Source organism: Lissotriton vulgaris, chromosome 6 (genome assembly GCF_964263255.1).
Source record: "Lissotriton vulgaris chromosome 6, aLisVul1.2, whole genome shotgun sequence".
Taxonomy (NCBI): domain Eukaryota; kingdom Metazoa; phylum Chordata; class Amphibia; order Caudata; family Salamandridae; genus Lissotriton; species Lissotriton vulgaris.
In genome coordinates, this window is record NC_141694.1 from 836,556,989 (window position 1) to 836,578,716 (window position 21,728).

Sequence of the window (21,728 nt, forward strand, 5' to 3'; positions counted from 1 at the left end):
TTATCTCGAAGACCATGTATGTTCCTTCACGTTATTGAATTGGATGGCTGAAATGTTTCCTGATGATAACAATGACTTCCTCTTGAAGGCTGTTGCAACGTACTGTCCCTATACGCTGTTGGATTGAATTGGGATATGTTCAGCTTCCATGCGTACTGTACTTGACAAGATTTTTACTATTTTTTTTTCCATTTACATCATTGGCAAATATACCACCCCTTCTTATTTTTTTTCCTTGCTGCTTCGGAATTTCTACTTCCAAGTATCCATTTTGGCAAATTTTGAACTTGGTTCTGTCTCAATAGAACTTAAATTCTGCGTTCCCAAATTGCCTTTCTTCTTGTACGTGTTCCGATAAGGGGACGGTGTAGTAAAGCCAGGGCCTTGCTTGAACAAATTGCTAAGTTAGCATAAGCTTATTAGAAGTTAAACGCCATTTTGCCACTATACAGCTTTTTGCACACAACACTACATGTAACTGTTGTTGTAAGTTAGGCTGCTTGATTTTTCCGTGCATGAGAATGTCTTGTTTTTAACATCCCTAGACTTACATCGCGACCTCTGTCTGTACACTGTGTGCAGAAGCCTTTAAGGTCACCATAACAATGTATGCTGTCATTCGGGTTGATCCGCTCACGCTCTAGACACAACATGAACACAGCTGCAGCTAACTTAAATTCTAGCGCCTTTAATATTGCACTGCATGCATGATTTGGGGACTTGGAGAAAATCCCTTTCCAGTGAGAGAGAGCTTTGCTGATCCTGATGGGATTCACTTCTGCTAATCTTGGAGGTATGGGTTTCCCCATTCAATCCTAAGAGACCTTCTATTATTATTATAAAACCTAGGGCCAGATGTAGGTAACCAAATACCGGTCGGTAACGGACGAAAATACCGAATTGGATATTGAGATGTAGGGGTCAAAAAAAGTTCCGATTCGGTAAATTTACCGAATCAGTAAATTTACTGTTTCGGTTAATATGAAATGGTAAAAATGGCTTTTGAGATGTAGGTAACCTCTACCGAATTTGCATGAAATTCGGTATTTAAGAGTCTGTATTTACCATGGATTGAAAGCAGGTGGTAACCAGGTGCAGGCTATAAAAAAGGCCCCAAAATGCAACAGTTTGACCAGAATGGCGGCATTCTACGTGATAGGGAGGCGGCTACGGCTACAGGCAGAAGGACAGAGGGTCTGGAGAAGGGAGGAGCAGGTCTACAGGCAGAGTATCACCCTATTCCAACTAACTGAGGCAGAGATCCTACAAAGGTACAGGCTACACCCCAAACCATCCTGGACTTGATCAGGGACCTGCACCCACTTTTGGAGCACCCAACCCCAAGGGCGCACGCCATCCTACCCCATGTGCAGGTGCTGTGTAGCATACACCTGCTTGCCTATGGGAGTTACCAGAGTGTGATTGCTGCGGTAGGTGGGGTGTCCCAGAGCTGCCTGTCCCATTTCTTTATGAAGTTCCTAGAGGCCATGATGTAGAGAATGCATCATTACATCAGCTTCCCTGAAACACACGCATAACTGCTCAGGACCAAGACAGACTTCTATCAAATAGCACATTTCCCCAACATCATCGGCTGTATTGATGGCACCCACATCCCAATTTGCCCACCTGCTGCCACAGAGTACATTTACAGAAACAGGAAGTCAACCCACACAATAAATGTACAGGTAATATGTGATGCAAACTACATTATCACGGACATAGTGGTCAAGTTCCCAGGAAGTACCCACGACTCCTACATCTTTCAGAACAGCGGGATATACACACACCTGACAGCGGGGGAATTTGGCGAAGGATACCTGCTAGGTAAAACACTGTGTGACACACCCGGATAGATATTGCAGATGTATGTGTATGTGTGCATGTGAGTAATGTATTTTTCATTTTCAAATAGGGGATAGTGCATATGCCATCCGCTCCTTCATCCTGACACCCTACCTCAACCCTTTAACCCGCAGCCAGAGGCGATACAACAGGGCACACAAATCAACCTGGAACACTGTGGAGCGCACCTTTGGGCTGTTGAAAAGCAGGTTCCGCTGCCTCCACGAAAGTGGAGGGGTATGCCAGTATACACCAATAACCTGCTGTAAGATGATTGCAACTTGTGCATTGTTGCACAACCGTGCGACTAAGAAGGGTACCGAGGTGGAATTGAGCGACTATGAGGACCATGATGATGAACATGCACTGCCTGAACCTAACACAGCAGGAGTTGCTACACCAACAGATGGCAGACACAGACGGGCAGAGATCACACACAACTACTTTTAAGTAAGTAGAGAGACACAGACAGGTGGCGTATGCACCCAACATAGTTTAATATTTGGCACTAGGCAGGTATTCAAAAGCACAAATGTGCAACACAAATGTCATCCATGTAATAATGGTAGTCCTGGGTCACTTTCCCATTAACTGAAAAAGTCATTTCCACCCACGCCTACCAGTGCCAGATGTAAGTGGCTGGCTTTCTTCACTGTGCGTTTGGGCTGTTGGCTCACCATGGCGCCTGCTGCTCCTCCGTGTCTCCACAACAAGGGGGCTTGTCATGCTGCTCCGACTGGTGCTTTCCTCACTTTCTGGGATGTCCAGGGCAGCAGTTTGTGCTGTCTGTGCATTCATCATCAGCTCTACAGCACTGGTCAAACTAGCAATGCCCCTAGACACCTCATTGCTGTTGTGGGTGAGTCCCTTTTGCATGTTAATGCATCGTCTACATAGCAGGGAAGTGGCTGAGGCCAGGCGTTTTATTGCTTTTCTTTGGTGCTGGGCACGCTGCCTCTCCTTGCGACTTGCTAACATGTCCTGGTCCAGTTTGCTGCACAGGAGCTGCAATGATTGTGTCATGTCCCGCATTCCTGCAGCCATCTCCTTGTTAACATCGACCAATTCTCTAACGCCCTTCCCTATATCTTCCACATTTGTGTTCAGGTTCCTCATCTGGCGTTGCACTGACAGGATGGCCTCCCCCTGCATCCTTTGGATTTTCACCATGCTACCCTCAAGCCCACGGAAGACACTAGGACCCTCCACATGAGCTGCTACAATGCTTTCTCTGTGCCTGCGTCGTCTACTACCTGTACGGACAACCTCTGCACTGGACTGCTGTGTGCCAGGGCTACCTTCCCCAGGCAAGGTTGGTGTGGCATCCCCCTCCATGTCACCCGCTGATGACTCCATTTGGACAAGTGGGGAAACTACATGCCTCCAGCTCTTTTGTGATGCAAGAGTTGTCAGAGGCAGTGATGCAGGCAGTTCAGGTTAGGACAGTAGCAGAGGGGAACCTGAACGTTCTGGGGACGCATGCAGATGTGGAGACATTTCTGTGTCTTGGGATGGTGGCTGTGTAGTTGGTGCACCTATGTCCTCTGTGACATTCTCTGCACTTGGCCCTGGCTCCTGGCTGTCATCCCTCTCTGGTGCCGTGCCTTCCGTCTCCCTGGTATGCCTGTGAGATGTCTCCCCTGTGGACATATAAGCGTACATTAGCTTGGTGCAACTGCCTCACAGCCACAACAATTAAATAATTTTCACTTGTACAATGTACATGTTGCCTGCGCTTCACTATGTCTGAAATGATTTGCCTAACTTGTTGCTTGCTGTGCTGTATGACATGGTCCTTCATTTACTGACTACATGTCCCATAATGCATTGCTCCTGTATAGTGCTACCTCTACTGGACAGTGCTTAACTTTGCCACATAGGGTAAAGGGAAGGCTGATGGGGTGGGGTGATTGCTGTGCATGCGTCTTACCTTTTCTGGTGGCAGCTCTGGCTGAGCTGTCTGCATCTCCCAGTCTACAGACGCTCTCTGGTTCAATGGTGCTCCTCCAGGTCAGTCAGGGGGGTGCACGGTTCTTCCCTCCTCCAGTTTTGTTTGCCTGTTTGTGGATCTCAGCAATTTTTTTCTTTGTCAGGCTCCTGAGGTCATACCACCTCTTTTTCAGGTTGTCTATGTCCCTTGGAGTCACTCCTAAAGCATTCAACTTTGCTTGAATGTCCAGCCAAATCTTCCTTTTGGCTGATTCAGCGACAGTCAGGGACAGCTTGCCAAACAATTTCTGGTGTTCCTTCACCACCTCCTCCACAAGGACCTGCAGCTCCATGTTGCTAAATTTTATTTTCCTCTTCCTCTCTGGCTGTTCCTTTTCACTGCTGCTTGCCATTTTCACAGTTTAAAAGGGCAAAACTTTTTCTGTGGCTCAGGGATTCAGCTCAGCTCCAACTGCCTCTCCAGAAGCGTCTAATTACTTGCAGCTGCCTGTGTAGCCACTTCCTGGTAGGGAGGGGGAGGGTGGTAGCACCTAATTGGCTGCCTGATTCAGTTTCACTTTTATTTGCTTTCCGATTCGGTATTTACCGAATTGGTATATCCCATTAATTCCTATTGGCTAAAAGGCCCATAGGAATGAATGGGAAATACCGATTCGGTAAAGACTGATTCAATAAATACTGATTCGGTAATTACCGAATGGCAGATTCCGATTTTTACTGAATCGGTAAAAAATACTGATTTTTTTTACCTACATTCCATTTAACAATTCTAAAATACCGAATCAGTAAAATTCGGTATTTTAGAGTCGGTAAATTCCATTTACCTACATCTAGCCCCTAGTTCCTAGCAGGGGAGGGTGGTTCACAAGGCGCTATAGGACCTGTTTCCACTATCATTATATTATGATTTCTCCCTTTTTGTTTTATGGAATTGTAACAATGCTGCTCATATTATTTTTATTCATATACCTGCTTATGTTAGCAAAAATACTGCATCTTAGAGCACGTTGTTAAAATAAACATATTAAACTTTTCCGTGTCTCTACTTACTCATGTTGTTGACTGGTATGAGAATAAAATGAAAGAGTGTTCTTGATTCCCACCATTCCTGAGAGTTCCCGAAGTCGCATGTTGCTACAGGATGGAGAGCTAATGAGACACTGATGCTAGTCGGTTAGGGGGTTCTAGGTACTGAGTTAAGTTTTTTGGTACACTACAATTCACTGAGGTCCTGGGTCTCTGTGCACAGTTCTGTGTATGAGCAGAATCCCTGCAACACTCTTTCTCAGTACTATAGTCCCTCTTTGCAAGCAGCATTTTGCCATAGGGAATACTTATTTTTGTATGGTTAAGGTGAAAGCTTGAGGGTTGAAGGGTTGTATTTCCTGCTTTATCTTTTCTGTGGAGTCTAGTTTCTAACTTGCCTTCATGTACATAAATTTCGATATTGAGAAATGTTACTTATGTCATACATGAATTTTCAGATTTAACTCATTATTATTTATTATTTAAGAGCTTCACAAATCGTTCTGCTGAGTTTACCATGCCCCTCCATATCACAAAAAGATCATCAATAAACCTGGCCAAAATTACTATGTGTTCTACCCATATTTCTGCATGTTCCCTGCGGAGCACCTGTTCCTCCTACCAGCCAACATGTAAGCATGCATAACTGGGGGCGTAACAGTTGCCAATCGCAGTCCCACGCAGTTGTTGATATAACTCCTCCCTAACCAGGAAAAAATCTGTTTTCAGACATCTCCTCACCATCGTCATCAACATCTGAGTGTGATTATACAGGTCTACTCTTGAGGAAGTGTTGCATAGCTCTCAAGCTATCCTCATGGGCAATGCTTGTATATAATGCTGATATATCCATAGTAATCAAATACATAATATATGTATGTCATAAATCATTTTTAAAAAGTCTCCACTGTCTCTTACATATGAAGGTAAATCTTTTACATATTGTTACAGAAAAAAATCTATACATTTAGATGTGCTCTCCATCATACTGCCATTCGCCAAAATATTGGGACGCCCTGAGGGACAACTGCCATTCTTATGAACCTTTGAGTCTATGCACAACCATACAAGGTATGTAGATACGGAGTTAGGAACAGAAAATGATACTCTTGTATCTTGCATTCTCAGCCTCGATATTCAGTAGTACTATCTTCAGAATGACTGTTGAAACTAGAAAAGTCTTGAAACATGTCCATTTTCATGTTCATCCTTAAGGAATCACAGAAGTGAAGACAAGTCCATCGTACCAGCATGGCATGGTAAAACCTCTTTCACAAATCATTTCCCCCAAAGCAGTTTCCACAGTGTACTTGGGAAGTAGTTCAGGGGGTAATGCCTGCAACAATAATGAACACATTTAACTTAGGTTGACCGGACAATGGTGGACAGGTAGAGATGCTATCTTCCTCAAAATGTCACTCTAGCAGCCAGACCTAATGCTTCAAAGATTTGTGAACACCTGTTTTCTTCATATTAGGTATCTCAAAGAGCCAAAAGACCCAAGATCAAAACACCTGATTGTCAGGTTGAAGTCTACAAAAAGTGCTTAGCACAATCCTTGATGTTCAGAAATTTTATTTACCTGCAACTAAAGTTCTCTATTGTTGAGATCTTTCACAGATTGACAAGACTGAATCTTTGGTCATCATTGAGGTTTGACACCCAACAGAAAACCCCACCTTGTTTAAAAAGACGCAGCTATTGGCCAGTGTAGTGACTACCATACTTTAGATTTCTATAGCATCAGTTTGAAAGGACAGGCATATTGTGAGCTTTGGTAGGAGGGCTGCACATGAGTCTTTAAAAAATCCATACCCTTCTCTGTGATACTGTAGAAGCCTATTTATTAAAACCAAAATCAGAATAATGATTCAGTAATATTTTTATCAAAACACTGCAGCTTGAAGCCAGAAACACACAGGTTAACCCGCCCAATTATTCCTCCCATATTAGCACAGCCAAATGGTACATATCCCCGGCATAAGGAGTTGGTAGTTTCAGAACATTTGTTCAATCAAGATAAGCCACAAACACAAAGCTGTATTTGAACATGATATTGCAATGCGTGCAACTGTAGAAAAAGAAGCAGAATGACATGTAGGCATATAACTCATGATTTCTGTTATTTCTTGAGCCTCACAAGTACAGCACAACAGGTCAACTATGGACATTTTGCAAGCTGACCTTATAAAGTGTCAGAGAAAAGTATCAAAAGAACATGGCTTCCACAATATGACAACCTGTGTAAGGGAGTAGGAGAAGCAAGATGGCGGTTGTGTGATTTGGACGTGCACAGCTCCCTCTGACATAGCGTAAGGAGACACAACAGAAAGGGAATCAGACCCTGGATTATGATGTGGACTCCCCCTCCTGAGTTGGCTAAGGCAGCTGCTGTGTGTTGAGGTTATATTCCTCAATATTTGTGGTGGTGATGATAGATGCTTGCCTCTGCTGCTGAGAATGATGTAAGGTATCACAGGTGCTGGGATGCCAGTAAAGTCAGTCTGAGAACTGCAAAAAGCTAATGGGAAGATGGCACTGAAGACAGCCAATCAATGCAGAGCTGGAGCCTTTAAGATTAGAGGTGAAGAGAAAACAGAGGCAGTAAGGGATATGGTACAGCTATGAGTAAAGCTGCAGGCAAAGCAACAGGACTCACGTAAGGTACAGCAAGAGGTAGGAAGACCGGGAATGCGGCGGGCTATTAGAAATCATGGTCCTCAGTTGGTATTGGATACTGACCAAAACACCAGTGAGTGCAAAGATTTAGCTAGTTGCTCCAAGCGACTGAAGAGATTGGAGGCTGTTCCACTCTTAGGGCTGGTGGCTGGGGGTACTGCCTTCGCACTGCAGTGGATCAAAGGGTAGGGGGTATCCAGTATACCATCAAGGATAGGATAAGCAAGCACTGTCTGATCACAGGCGCAAGTGATAAGGAGGAATAGAAAAAGGTGGAACGGCAAACCCCCGGTGCTAGCACCCGGCCCAGTGCAGATGCGGCAAGCGTGACAGTCACCTCTGAGCTAATAGTGGCAATCGTGTCTGAAGAGCCCAACATATTTTCGAATAAACAGGAACTTACCACAAACTATGATGGACGGAGGCCCTAGGAGGATACTGTGATAGATCAACAGGAGGGAATGCCGATTCAGGACCAACGAATGACTTCCGGTGGCAGATCCTTCTCCTACCTCGCCGCCAAGACCTGGAACACCCTCCCTACCCACATACGGCAGACCCAAGACCTACTCGCCTTCAGAAGTCTCCTCAAGACCTGGCTCTTCGAGCAGTAGCAGCTCCTCGCCCTCACCTCAGCGCCTTGAGACCATCAAGGGTAAGTAGCGCACTTTACAAATAGTCTGATTGATTGATTGATTGACTTGGAGCAGGTACCTCAGGACTTTCTACTGGACTACAGGATAGGTATAATAATATCTGATAGAGACGTCTAGCTGCAGATTCCTTACCTTTGAATTTCCCAGGCATCAGTCTGGATCTGGAAACTTTTGCTGAGCAATACCCCTTGCGCGCTCCATTGAGTGAGTGGCTCCATTCGGCTCTCCGTGACATCATCGGTAGCATCAGTTATGACGGTGCCTATATCGGTGCCACCCTTGCATATTTCTGACACCAAATGCCTGTCTCCACAAACAAGAGTGCCCGGAGGACCAATGGAGTCAACACTCAAGTAATTGGGAAGACAAGGTCACACTTTCCCTCAAAGTCAGGCAATCCCTCAAATGGTAGGGATGCTTTTCCATAACAATGTTCCATCTCGGACAATAGTGACCAATGTCTCTCTGTTAGGTTGGGGAGTGCGCATAGATCCCATTCAAATTGAGGGAAAATGGCTCATGAAGGAAATGACTATCATATCAACCTCCTAGAACTATGAACTGTTCATTTGGCTTTGAAGTCTTTCTGTCCATCCTTCAAGATTAAATCCTTTCTTGTTCAGACAACAGAAAAAATGATGAACTATCTGAAAAAGCAAGGGGGTGTTGTGTAAGTTACGACTTTGGCATAACTCTACAAGGAGGAATTTTCAACCCACAGGTGACTTGGTGAACTTGGTTCATAGAACCATGATTTAATGTGAAAGGCAGGCTAATCTAGCCCACATTATCCTATTGAATGTGTAATTGACATAAAAGAATTGCTTTTGGGTTCCTAACAATCCCATAAAGGGATCAGGGGCATTGTGATGACAGTCAGAAACCTTATTTTGTTATTCACAGTATTACACAGACACTGTACTAACAAGAAGGAACACTTACGTAAAAAGCATTTATGACTACAGGCATAATCTGGTTCTCTCAGTATATCTAAAACAACTACTCTGAATATTGTAAAAACAGCAAACAGGAACATAATTAGTTATTAGGAACCCTCTAGCTTTGGAAACTATTGTGATGAAGGTAAAGAAGGAGGATACATTTTAACATGCTGTTCCAAAGGAGTATAGGAATGCAGCATTGAAAGACACTCATGAAATGTTGTACCCCCAGATCAAGGATCTTTTAGGTCAAAAGAAATGATCTGACAAGAAAAATATTAGTGCTGTGGATTGGTACAATAACACTTGTACGATAGTCAAAATGCAGCTCTTAGATGTAGCGAAATCCAGCTCTAGGCCAGAATTGGTGAGATGTAGGATTCGATGTAGGAAGGAACTGGTCCAAGCAAAATAGGATTGGGAGAGCTCCTTATAGGCCTCGCTTTATAAAGAAGCATTGACAGCCAAAGACAACAAGTCTTTTTGAAGAGTAGCCATTGTATGGGCTAATGGCCCAAAAATAGACCTGCAATGCTGGGTACAACCTCAAGAGTGGGTAGCCCATATTAGTTGTCTTTATTCATGTAAAAGCAAGTTGGGGCAAAATGATGTAGTCTTGAAATCTGAGCGTGAAGCAGGTAACCAAACTGCCATTGAATTTGACATAAATGAAACCTTACCTACTATTAACTCTTGTCTTGCCGCCAAAGCTTCGCGACCAGACAGGATTTCTAATAATTTATATAAGGTGAATCCAGAGGTGTGGGCCTCATTCATTATTCTGTTATCAAATGCAATACTTTCTGGTATGGATATCCTTGTATCATTGAAACTAGTTGAGATCATCTCAATCTTCAGGAAAGGGATCAGAGTATCCCTGGAAACTATAGGCCCATCAGCCTGATCGACTCCCTGTAATAGGTTTTTTCAAACAGGTTCTTCTTCATCTCCAGGAGTGGATCATAGAAAATGATTCTCTGTCTGATCTGTAGGCAGGCTTTAAAAATAATATCAGTACCATCAACCAGGTCTTTCGGTTTATCTGTATATTTTGAAAGGCAGTAGTAATCAACAAGGACAAACTCTTTGTTGCCTTGGTTGATCTCTGCACCACTTTTGACTTGGTCCTAAGGGATAAACTTTAGAAAGTATTGGAAGTAATGGGCATTCCCGCAAATGTATTGGACATCTTGATCCGATTACATGCGGATAACCATGCCCAAGTAAGACGGGGGTCCTGGGCAACTAACCGACCCCTTTAGGGTTAACCGTGGAGTAAGGCAGTAGTGTGTTGTCACTGCCACCATGTTCTCATTATAGATTAACGGGGTGGTGGACTACCTTAATAGAAATTAGTGTGATGCGCCTAAAGTTGGGAGACAAGGGTGCTGGCACTAATCTTTGTGGATGACACCCTTCTGATTTCAAATACACCCCAGCGGCGTGTTGTTAGATAACTTCAACTCCTTCTGTGATGAGCGGTAAATGGAGCTTAACAGCTCCAAGAATAAAATTATGATTTTTGCCCTTCGGGTACCAAAGTATTGTATGAAATCATGGTAGTGGGTAAAAATCCCACAGATTTGGTGCCAAACTATGAATATGTAGGTGTAAGTCTGTCCTCTAACCTGAACTGAGCACCACAACTTGAAAAGTCTCATACATCCCTAGTCTAGTAGACTTCAAGTGTAGCTAAAATCTTCAGAAGAATAACATCCAGAAGGGTGGCCCCAGCCTTACAGATCTATAACATCAGGACCCTAGGGGCAGTATTGCATGGGGCTGAACTGTGGGGATATGCGAACACTAATAGTCTGTCAACAATCAAACACAGGTTTATTATATCCCTTTTGAACCTTCCTGTGAGTACTTCGTTGATCCCTGTTGTTCTGGCTCAAAGGAGGACATCCCACGAAATTGATTGTAGACTCATAACTTTGTGGGACCAATTGTGGTCTTCACTAGCTCTTGAACCTTTTTGGGTGGGCTTAAGTGAATCTTCTGGCATCTCCCTGTGTTGCTAGAATCTCCTGGCTGAGATTCAGTAAGGAAGAACTGTGTCTTTCCAACCTTTGGGATGATCCTGCGGGGGAAGCTTTCCCAAGCAAAAATACCCTTAAAACTTTATATTGGGAGTGGATAGATGGTAGGCTTTGGAGGGGGGCAAAATCTGACTCGATGGGTGGTCGTTTTCTGGAAATCAAATGTGTCCCGTGCTAGAACAGTATTGGGACAGTATAACTGTCCCTACTGACAGGAAGTTGTTTTTCCAGTTAAGATCTGGCTCCCTTCCCCTGAGATATTTAACAGGCAGGTGGAAGAGTTTGAATACCCTGTGTTGCCCTGCATGCGGTGCAGCCAATGAAAGTGTGGGTCACTTCCTATTTGCTTGTAACGCCTAGGTCACCCCAAGAAGGGTATGGTTAGCTCCAGTTTGCAAGAACCTCGGGACATCTAGTGCTGTTGAGGCACAGAGAATTATCTGTACCACCACTGAGGAGCCTATTGTTATGGGTATAGCTAAGTAATTGGGGTGGGCTTGGTCCATTAGGCGGAGAGCCCTTTCCACAAATGCGATTTGATTACTGTTTTAAATGTGTGTTAATTTGTATTCTGATTAAGCTTGCACAACTGTCTTATACATATGTATTTGACCGAATGTAATTTAATTATTAATTGTGACGTTTTAAAATGTATGTTGTGCTTTTATGAGTATGCAACTCGAATAAAGCTTTCTATAAGAATAAGATTCAGTAAGTCTCTTAGTGAATATTGGGGTTGGAGAACTGCTGGGCAACTCCAGAGGAGATACTTTTGACCTCTAAAGCAAGGCTAAGAGAAATGTATTGGGGGTTCATAGCTGTGGAACTGTGACTAGGCCAAGAGGAATGCTTTCACTAGAATTTATAGACATTAAACCTTGCCCATGGTATGATCTAATAATTGACAAAATTATTCCTCTTCTTGCACAAAAACGGTATCTCCAATTCAAATATAGAACACTTCCCACTAAAATGTTTAGTAGCAATTGGCAAGTGAATGAAGCAGCTGATGACCTCTGCCCTTTTTGCCTAAGGGTGGCATAAACAATGATCCATATTATATGTTTTTGTCTAGGTTATAAAATCTACAGGCAAAGTGCTTAGCTCCCTTTTGCAGAAACATGGGCACTAGGCGGCACTAAGAAGCCTTTAGAATACTTAGCACTGATACAAGTAGAGTAGTGGTCTTTTCTGTGGCCAAATTCTAGATGGCTTTTGGATTAGGCAATCTAAGTGTACCCAAAGAAAGTGATTGATTGATGTTCAAAGTTAATTACTATGTCCCTGTAGTACATGTGCGTTAGTGGGCAAAATGAAGTGGGATATTAGACTGGGGATTGAGAAATCTTCAGTTTTCCTCCCCAGGTCATTAATTGATCTATGTTGTAATTACCTGGGCTACCTCACAAACAGACAATTTAATGTATGCTGCTACTGTTCCCCTTGGATTTTATAAAATCTGTTTGCAAAGCAAGTGTCATCGTAACAAACATGTTGGAGAGAGGTAACAATTCACTCTGGGCCTGATCTATTTTATTATATCTCTTCCTGTGGTCTATGACATATTTATGATACAATTGCACAGGCACTTTATACTGAGATAATTTTAATGTATGTTTTTATTGCTTTTAGTGTCTGAAACATAATGGAAGAATGACTTGGGGATTGCAAAACCTTTTGGTTTCCTCCCCAGCTCATTGATTGAAACAAATTGTAAGTGCACAGGCCACTTAATGCTGCTGTGGTCTCTCAGGCAGGGATCTTATATACATTTTGTTTTTAATCCATGTATACATATTTTGATTGAAAGGTGTGTGTTCTGTTGTACTAAGGTGCTGGATTAACTTATGGAATCGGCCTAGGATGGAGCATTTTCATCAAATTTTCTTTTGTTGCTAATGAAATTTAATTTTGAACTCATGTGGGGTTGCCTGCGAGCTCCCTATATCCCTATATGTGTTGCACATATGTTCTTGCAACCCATTTCTATAAGATGTTACGTATTTTTATTTGAAATATCTATTGGTGATGTATTTTTATGATCCTGGTGATCAAAATAAAGTTCATAATGAAGATGATGACATTATTATTAACAAGAATAAAATGAAAATGTTTAGAATTGTTAAAATGTCATCTAAAACCTAACATCTCTAACATCTACTTCTATGCGCTTTACCAAGAGAGCATGGATGGTAACCTCCATGTCAATAGGCTGAAGAGAGCTCTGCCAAGGAAAGGGTGACGGACGGTGGTAGCCTGGTCTGTGAAAGAGATTGTGCGGGCAAAGAAGTGAAGTACCAGTTTGAAAGGAGTGTGGAACAGCGGGAACAGACATTGACAAAAGAGGATGGTCTGTGAACTGTTTTTCCGTCCAGCCCTGGGATTTCCGAGCCTTTCTCCAGCACACAGAATCTGGCATTAACAGTTCTCGGCCCAAGATGGCGGCTACAGCCGCCCGACGCGTTGCTCTAACTACCGGGGCCGCTCCAGACGCCAGGGGACCTTGAATCCCAGGGAACTGCCCTGTCGAGTCTTGCAGGAGCGATTCCGCTTCATTACCGCCTATCCACGCCTTGCTGGCCCACTCAGGGATTGTGCGGTATAACAAACAATGCCCCCCCCCTGCCGCCCGGCGTCCACGCCTACGCGAGTCCCCGGCTTTGGGCCTACCGCCGGGGACCTCCGTACAGCTGCTGGTGGCGCCAGGCTTTCTCCACCCTGCTGCAAGCGGCACCTATACGCCACCACCTAACGGCCCACCTTCCCCCTGCCTGATCAAGTGGCTGGAACACAGGGAGGAGGTTTTAAATTATTCACACATATGGATTCGAAGCTCTTTAAGGGTCTGCTCCTATTGGTACACAACAACTGAGCAACAGTGTTGTGGTGCAGTAAAAAGCGCTTAAGGCTGGGTGCAGAGTCTACAGAGCTGGCAGGCTGTTTGTTATTCAGCCTGCCTGACCTCAAAATGGCCGACACTTATGACATCTCCTGTTAATGAAACACACTGGAAGAGCTGAGCAGAGCAGGAGCTCGGCTATAGGGTCCTGTGGTCGGAGGAAGGTGATCTACGGCGATCGGTGACACACAGAAGAGCGGACCACATGGGAACCCGAGGCTGGAACCTTTGGGCCCTTTAACCTTTACAACTGGTTTCATCTCCCCAACCTTGTCGCACTGCGCTAACAGTCAGGAGGGCCGTGAAGGAAGCCGCATGACCATCAGGAGGATGCTGGTGCCTCTTCTTCAGCTGTGCAACAAGTAGTGCCAGCTGCACCGTTTAGGCCTTTTACAACTGAGCAGCAATTAGTGCCAGTTGCACAGTTTAGGCCTTTTCAGCTGCGTAGCAAGTAGTGCCAGCTGCTCCGTTTAGGCCTTTTTACAGCTGCGCAGCAAGTAAGTGCCAGCTGCTCCATTTAAGCCTTTATCTGCTGTGCAGCAAGTAGTGCCAGCTGCTTCTCTTAAGACAATTTTTTCAATGTAGACAGTTTTGTTTGATTGCGTTATGACTCACGCTGCGTCGCCAGCAGCCTGGACATTATGGACTATGCATTCAGGACATCGGTGCTGGCCCCATCCGAGATGGCCAGTTGGACAAGGAGTCTGCAAGACTTGTAGGGCGCCAGGCCAGTTGATATATGTTGGTGTTAGAAATTGCTTTTCATGTAGTATGTTCTCCGCACCCTGCTCTGAGCACCTCTACTGATAGTCTTAAGATGTTGAGGCTGGTGTGCACACCTAGGCTTTGCTAGTCCCAAACGGCACATTAGCTCTGATATCCTCACCTTAACGTCCGGACTATGTTCCCCCTTTATGCCCTTCTATTTCTCTTTTCCACCGCTTTCCCAGTAACACCTTCGTCTTATCCCCCCCACACTCCTTCGCCACATTTTACCATCATGGCCACCCCTAGAGTTAAGGCTGGAACTAATTGCTACAAAATCATTTATCCTCCCAGCCTGTCTAAAGCTGCAACTAAACGTTGGAAACATAACACTATTGAACGTTTCCCAGATTCCCTTTTCATTGATCAATTTTACAATAGTCGTTTTGGGAGGCTTAAAAATTATTTCATTTTCTTCACTCACGACATCCCCTCCTGGTCCAACAGTTTTTACTATTCCCTTAACGTCACCTCCTCCTCCTCTATCCCCCATGGGAAAAAACTACAAATTTCCCCCTCTGCTTGCTTCAAAGGTAACCTCACTATCTCACTCTATAACAATGGTACAGTCTTGATCCAAGGCAAAGACAACTGCCTCTCGCTCTTTGACTGCCTCTTCCCCTCCTTACTCCCCTCCTCTGCAACCGGATTTCCCCATGACTCTCCTTCCAGCTCCACCCATTACTCCCTTTCCCCTCCGCAGACCCCACCTCACTCCAATTGGCTGCTCCCTCGAGAAGCACAGGTCGCCCCCTTCCTTCCCCCTCCCTTGTGACCTCCCCTCCTATTCCTCCCCCCTCACAGTATGTCCCTTCACACATCACTTCAGCCTTACCACAAGCCAATACGCTCCTCATCCCATCTGCACCATCCCGATTCTCCAATCTCTTCTCCTCCCCCATATTCCTTCCCAGCACCCCCCTTTTTAGTCCACCTCTCCTCTGTCCCTCTCCCCCAGTGTACTTTACCTATGCTCCCCTCATCCCTTCCATCCCTCCTCCCCACCCCCTCCTCCCCTCGTTATTCACCCCGTCTTCTCCTGAATCCCACTGCATCTCTCTCCTCCCTCCTACTCCTCCAGTAATGCTGCACCACCCCCTTCCCTGCCCAGTAACCCCCTCCACTTCCCTTTCTCGGGCCTAGCAGAGCCATTTCCTTTCCTCAACTTCCCTTTCTCCCAACCCCCCTCACTCTGCCAGATGCCCGTTCCCTCACAGCCACCTCTCCTAGCTGACAGGTCCTCCACATCCAAGGCACCTCTTTTCCTCCCAAACCTCCTATATTCTCATGGCTCCACACAGGCCTCCCCTCTCCTTCTACCCTACCGCCGTGTTCCACACCCCGCTCCCCCTAAATTTGTCCTTAATTCCTCTCCCTCTTGCAACACCAACAAAGACAACTCTCCCTTAACCTCCGTTTCACTAACTCCCGCTCTCACCCACCACCCTTCCCCACTTGTGAACCCCATACCCCAAATTACCTCCTATCCTGCCACCTCTCCCTGCCTGCCGCCACCTACTCCACCCCCCCTTGTTTCAATCGAGCCACCCAACCTTCCCCAACCCAACCTTCCGTGCTCTGCCTCATTCTCACTGGAAAACACGCTAGGCTCTCTTATCACTTCCATCTCCCAGCTTACAGCTGCCATCTCACTTTTATGCTCTAAGATTGTCACCCCTTCTTGCACCTCTACTCCTTCCCAACTTCCCACGAGATGCACGTCGCCCCCTCACCCCAGTACAGCCAAGATTAACCTATCGTCGGAAAACTCTGTTAACTCACTCAAGCCCCCGAACGCCACCCTTCCTCAACCGGCATACCCTAGCAACCCCACTATCTACACCATTCCGATCATCACCTCTATCAGAACAAAGCATCCACCTAAACCCTCCCGAGCACCCCCTTATAAGTACAATATCCCGATCACCCTTCAGAGCCCTAGTGCCCCCGTCACCAAAACAGTTTTGACAGAGCTGCGCTGCATGCTTCACAACTGCAGATCTGCAGTAAAACACAAACTTGAAATCTCCGATACCATCACCCTTCATAATATTGACATGCTCTTCCTCACAGAGACCTGGTTCAAAGATACGTCTCACTCTATATTTGATCTCCTATTACCCACAGGCTACTCTTTATTTAGGAATGACAGAACTGACAACACGGGGGGAGGTGTTGCAGTCATCTTTAGAAACACCCTCCAACTTAAGGCCTCTCCTAACAGCTCCTCCAAAACCTTTGAATGCCTTTCTCTTGAGCTTCAATTGCAACACCGTTCACCCCTCAGATTCCATGTCATTTACCGCCCGCCTCGTAGTGGCCCTTCGTTTATGGATGAACTCACCGACTTCATCAGCGACCAATACTCGTGAAGTGACAATCAGACCTTCGTGGGTGACTTCAATCTCCACTGGGGAGTACCGCAAGACTCCTCTGCTAACTCACTGGCCACTTTCCTCTCTGCAAACGATCTTATCCAACACTGCACTGAATCAACACATTCTAAGTGCGCAATCCTAGACCTTGTTATTTCTAAAGCAGGCATGCTTTCTACCACTACCCCAATTCATGTAGATTGGTCTGACCACCTCCTCACCCCATTCTCTCTTCAACTTTCACACTCTATAACACTTGGCCAACCCAAGAGGGCCATCTCATGGTTCCGGGATGCCAAAAATATTGATGTCGGTCCCCTCTGTGAATCAGCTTTGTTATCACTTCCAAGGCTCGACCCGAACCTAGATGTTGACGATCTCACCTCCCAATGCCTCATAGTTCTTGCAGCTGAAATTAATAACGTCGCTCCACTCAAAAGCAAAAGGTTAAGGCCCACTCCCTCAGCACCTTGGTTCAACAAATCCCTTTATGAGGAAAGGAAGCAGCTAAGATGCCTGGAGAAACATTGGAGGCAAGTGCCCTCCTCCGACAATTTGGCCATGCTTCGCTCAGCAAGATCCAAGTACCACAAGCACATCTTCCTTGGGAAAGCGACACACTTCAAAACCCTCCTTGACTCCGCCAAAAATAGACCCAAAAAACTATTCAATCTCATCAAAATGCCTAACTGCTCTCCCCCAACCTCCAAGGTGGATGATTCTACAAAGAGAGCAGCGGACTTTGCTATTTTCTTCGATGAAAAAGTGAAATCACTTGTGGATCAGGTCGCTCATCCTACCCCTCCAGAGGAGCGCAAATCCTTAGCCATTTGGCAGAGCTTTGACCCCATTTCTGAAGATGCCCTTCTCAAGTGCATACGAGAAACAAAGCCATCCAACCATTCTCTTGACCCTATCCCCAGTGCCATTGCCATTGACTTCTATACCCACTCCCTCTCCTATTGGACCACTCTGATCAACCTCTCCCTCTGGCAAGGCTCCCTTTCTGCCTCCTTCAAAACTGGGCAGGTCACCCCTCTTCTTAAAAAACCCACGGCTGATGCAAATTACCTCAACAACTTCTGCCCCATCACTAACCTTCCCTTTCTGGCGAGGATCACTGAAAGATGTGTAGCAAAACAACTCTCCCGTCATATCAAGGACAATGATCTTCTAGACAACTGTCAGTCCGGCTTCATCCAAAACTCCAGCACTGAAACAGCTCTACTGCAAGTGGTTGATGACGCGTTGAGGATACTCGATTCAGGGGGGTCCTGTCTTCTAATTCTCCTTGATCTCTCCGCAGCCTTTGACACTGTCGACCACAACACCCTCCTCAATATTCTTCAACAGAGAATGGGCATGGAGGGCACTGTGCTTAAATGGTTTGCATCCTTCCTTTCTGGCAGATCCCAAATGATCAAAATAGCGAACAGTCTTTCACCTCCTGTGGCGGTAGGTCAAGGTGTTCCCCAAGGCTCGATACTTGCTCCCACACTGTTCAATCTCTATCTAAAACCACTGGGAAATCTCCTAAGTAAATCCGGGATTCACTATCATCTCTATGCTGACAACACTCAACTCTACCTCAAGATTGCCTCTACTCACGATCTCTCCATCCTAAGCTCCACTCTCGACTCCATTCAAAACTGGGTGTCAACTCATCAACTGATTCTGAATCCCTCCAAAACTGAATTCCTCCTCTTCTCCTCCTCACTCTCTCCTCCCCCGGTTCAATCATGGATGGATCAGATGAATCTACTAAACAATAAACCCATCATTGTCGACAGCGCCAAATCCCTTGGTGTCATACTAGACAAAAAACTCAATCTAATTCCCCACATCAATTCTATTGCAAAATCTGCTCGATACCAACTGCGCCTTCTTTGGGGCATCCGTCGCTTCTTCCCGGAGCGGGACCTTATAACCCTGGTGCAATCACTGGTCCTCTCTAGACTCGACTACTGCAATTCTCTTCTTACTGGCCTCCCCAAATCCCACTTGTCCCCACTTAAGTCTGTTTTCCACTCAGCAGCTCGTTTCATTTATGGGGCCAAAAGAAGCGATCACATCACACCGATGTTATCCACCCTCCTCTGGCTTCCCTTTGAGGCTAGAGCTATCTACAAGACCGCTTGTATCACCCACAAAGCCCTGCACTCCTCTTCTCCTCGCTACCTAGCGAATAAACTGAAACTCTCTGGAGGCTCTAGACCTTCACGCAATGCGGAGAATCTACTGCTTCAACCTCCCACTTTCAAGAAGGAAAGAACGATGGCCCAATCCTTTTCAGGCAACGCAGTGAGAATCTGGAACTCATTCCCGCCTCAGCTCCGGACCACCGCCTCCTCCCAGGCCTTTAAAAGGGACCTCAAAGTTCTCCTCCTCCAGACACACCTCTAAAAGTAATTCACGTCCTCTCTTTTATATGAAGGAAGACCTCCCACTACTGAAAATTTCTACTTTTCATGTCCATGGAAGTGCCTTCCCAGTGTGTTCTTGTGGTTAGAGTGTTTGCCTTTTATTGCAGTATTATCCATGTACTCGTGTTTGGTACCCTCTTGCAACTTGCACTCACCACTTTGCCCCTGTAACACACGGTTTGCTTCCTCTCACATGTTTTTTACCTTTGATACTTGCACAAGTGCCACCTTCACCTACGTAACGTTTGTTCTTGTGCTTGAGTGTTTAGCATATATTGCAGTATTATACCTCAAATTATACACTATTTTCTCTTGTAGCCTGCACACTTGTCACTTTTTCCTCCTGTGCACTTTTTACTACCTCATGTATTTTTGGTAGCTCACATTTTTACTACCTCATGTATTTTGTTTGCTCAGAAGTGTCACTATTACCTTGTCTACCTCATGTATTTTTGGTTGCTCACAATTTTTACTACCTCATGTATTTTTGTTTGCTCACAATGATCACTTTACCGTATGTAACGTAACATATGCTTTTGCAATCTGCTGTTCGTGTAATGTTCTCAGTTTGTATCATTTCTGTTCCTATTGTAAAGCGCTCTGACGCCTTCGGGTAAAGTCCGCGCTATATAAAACTGCATATATAAATAAATAAATAAATAAAGTAGAGCAACTTGCAATCTAAAGTATCTTAGGGAGAAGAGACACACCGCCTACCTTGGTGACACCAAAAACTGTCTTTATCAGTGAAGCGGGTATGCCCAGCGAAGGGCAAACACACACTGCAGTGGCAGTTGGTTGGATCATCCTCCGGGACGTGGCTTTTATCAGCTTCAGTCTTCATACGAGATGTGGCGTATGCTAAGTGTGAAGTGACCATCTGCGGCAGAGACTCGAGAGATAATCTAGGCAAAGGACCTTCCCTGACAAGTGGTCAAGTGACGTCCTTCTATACTAAATCTTATCAGAAATTGGAATTCCTGACATAAGTTTAGAAATGTCTGATTAAGGGCCAGATGTAGGTAGCCCAATACCGGTCGGTAACGGCCGAAAATCGGTATTTTCGGCCGTTACCGACCAGTATTGAGCATTTGGGATGTAGGAGTCCGAAAATCGTCCGATTCGGTAAATTTACCAAATCTGTAAAGTTACTGAATCGGTAAAATACCGAATCGGAAAATATACCGAATCGGTATATTTACCGATTCGGAAAAGTTACCAATTCGGTAAAATTCCGAATCGGTAATTAAGAAGCGGTAAAATTGAATAATGAGATGTAGGTAAGCACTGAAATACCGAATTTGCTTCAAATTCGGTATTTAAGAGTCGGTATTTACCATGGATTGGAATCAGGTGGTAACCAGGTGCAACCCATAAAAATGGACCCAAAATGCAATTCTTCTTGCACAATGGCGGCATTTTATGTCATTGCAAGACGGCTACGGCTACAGGAGGAAGGAGAGAGGGAATGGCAGAGGGAGGAGCAGGTCTACAGAGAGAGGATCACCCTGTTCATGCTCACAGAGGTAGAGATTCTCCAGAGGTGCAGGTTGGACTCAGACACCATCTTGGACCTCATCAGGGACCTCTAACCACTGTTGGAGCACACTACCCCAAGGGCACATGCTATCCCACCACACGTGCAGGTGCTGTGCAGCCTACACCTGCTTGCATCTGGTAGCTACCAGAGTGTGGTTGCTGCGGTAGGTGGGGTGACCCAGAGCAGCCTGTCAAGGTTTTTCCACAAATTCCTTGACGCCATGTTACAGAGGATGGACCATTACATATCTTTTCCTGCAACCCATGCTGAACTGGTCCAAACAAAATCAGAATTTTACCAGATGGCACGATTCCCCAATATCATTGGCTGCATTGATGGCACGCACATTCCCATTTGTCCCCCTGCTGCCACCGAATATATATACAGGAATAGGTAGTCAACGCACACCATCAATGTGCAGGTGATTTGCAATGCTAAGTGCGCCATCACTGACCTTGTGGCAAAATTCCCTGGGAGTACCCACGACTCCTATATATTTCAAAACAGCGGCATCTATGCACGGCTGACTGCAGGGGAATTTGGTGAAGGATACCTCCTAGGTAAGACACAGTGTGCAACCCCCATAA

General features: G+C 45.3%; 1 protein-coding gene and 1 pseudogene across 1 annotated transcript in view; one reads left to right on the forward strand and one right to left on the reverse strand.

The window, feature by feature from the left end:
• Window positions 1-21,728, forward strand: part of LOC147708073 (potassium/sodium hyperpolarization-activated cyclic nucleotide-gated channel 1-like) — a 2,256,393-nt gene that overhangs the window by 1,530,341 nt on the left and 704,324 nt on the right. The window lies entirely within an intron of this gene.
• Window positions 2,446-3,495, reverse strand: LOC147708075 (uncharacterized; annotated as a pseudogene).